This window comes from Canis aureus, chromosome 27, assembly GCF_053574225.1.
Source record: "Canis aureus isolate CA01 chromosome 27, VMU_Caureus_v.1.0, whole genome shotgun sequence".
In the NCBI taxonomy this organism is placed as follows: Eukaryota; Metazoa; Chordata; class Mammalia; order Carnivora; family Canidae; genus Canis; species Canis aureus.
Window position 1 is genome coordinate 24,163,617 of NC_135637.1, and position 1,866 is coordinate 24,165,482.

Sequence of the window (1,866 nt, forward strand, 5' to 3'; positions counted from 1 at the left end):
GTCGCACAACATCCTGAATGTGCTAAATGCCACCGAATGGCCCACTTGAACAGGCTTGGTTTTACATTATGTGAATTTTGCTTCCATTAAAAAAAAAAAAACGGGTACAATCTCAAGGCCAACTTCCTGTACCCATTTGTGCTCCCATCAACAATGCATTCGAGTGACTATTTCCTCAAAAATGCAGCAGTGACTTTCTGTTATCCCAGCCCAGTTTGCAGGCAAAGTGTATTGATTATCAGTGATATCAACTTTATTTTTCTCCCTGAACCAATGCAAATCTATTTGTATCTCATTTACATATTCATGCTTGCCAATCATGTGGGAGTGTTGGTCTTACTGATTTGCAAGAATACATTCTCTTTTTTTTTTTTTGTTTGTTTTTTTTTTTTTTTGCAAGAATACATTCTCATTGGTGATCCCAGCTCTTGTTGTGTATATCTCAGACTCTACCTGTTTGTTATTTTGCCTTTTTTTTTATTTTTTTAAAGATTTTATTTATTTATTCATGATAGTTACACAGAGAGAGACAGAGAGGCAGAGACACAGGCAGAGGGAGAAGCAGGCTCCATGCAGGGAGCCCGACGTGGGATTCGATCCCGGGTCTCCAGGATCGCGCCCCAGGCCAAAGGCAGGCGCCAAACCACTGCGCCACCCAGGGATCCCGCCTTTTTAATGTAATTCTAACTTTTTAATTACTGCTAAACCACTAACTAGTGACGAGCACACCATCCTGTGGTGAATTATCTGTCTGTTGATTGCCTACCAGACACCCAGTTCTGAACTCCTACCACTTCTTTCCTGATAGAGTCCAAGTTCATCATCTTTGTCTGGGGCCAGCCCCATCTCCAAGCTCACCGGCGGGCCCTGACTGATCATGCCAATCACAGTCAGCTCTCTTACAGTGTTGGGTAAGACCCAATCACAATCAACGGGATATGAAGGAAAGTTTGCTGGGGTATGGGGAGCTCTGGGGAAGGTTACTTGACACTTACAGGGAAGCATTCTTGAGACAAAGCTCCTGTTTTTTCTCTGGAGGTGGCTGGATCTGGGAGTGATGCCAGGAGCTCTGCAACCATCTTGTGTCCATGAGGAGAGTCATCCCAGGGACAAAGCCATCATTCAGGGAAGGAGGCAGCAGAGCAGATGCAGACCCCTGGAGGCCTCTCATCAGTGCACCCTCTCCCTGGGCTTCCCACAAGGTGAAATAATGGACTTCCTGACCCTGTCAGGTATTGAAGTCAGGTGCCTAGTCCTTGGGGCTGCCAGTATCCTAAACCACCAATCTCATTCAGGGACATTTATTTCCTTTTTGTTTTTTCAAATTTATAAACCAGTTGCTTCAATAAATGCCTTTGTAAATAAAACTTTTTCTGTAACACGTAGCCTCAGATGGATGCCCAGAAGTGGAGTGACAGGATGAGAAGGCATTAATTTTTAAAGTTGCTTGATTCATATTTTCACTTGCCTTCCTCTTGGCGGCTCTACAGGCTTAATCGGTCTCTCAGCCAGAAAGCAGGGGGACAGGGGTTTGAACCAAGGTCTTCCGATATCACATCCAAAGCCAGATATTAAACAGGAGCTGGCCTTTAGTTTTGATTAAGTTCCTTCAAATCTGAAATCATGGGTAATGAATTCAGTTTGCCTGAATAAAGCATCCCCTGGAGAGCCAAACCTGGCTGTCATGCTTTTCTCTGCTGTACCCTTCATTATTTAGAATTCTAGAATGTGAGGATTGGAAAGGACTTTAATGGTCTGAGTAGGGTGGGGTGGGTCAGAAGCCCTATTGATAACCTGAGTAAATGCACAGACAGTCTTCTAGAAAATTCTATCCCCACCCATATTAGTGTTCTGAGCTGCTGTAAC

General features: G+C 44.1%; 1 long non-coding RNA gene across 1 annotated transcript; it reads left to right on the top strand.

Annotated features, from left to right (window-relative positions):
* Positions 1–398: 398 nt before the first annotated feature.
* Positions 399–1,616, top strand: LOC144299519 (uncharacterized). Its single transcript, XR_013366225.1, has 3 exons — positions 399–677; positions 809–911; positions 1,039–1,616. It is a non-coding gene; the product is annotated as an uncharacterized LOC144299519 (long non-coding RNA).
* The last annotated feature ends 250 nt before the right edge of the window (positions 1,617–1,866 follow it).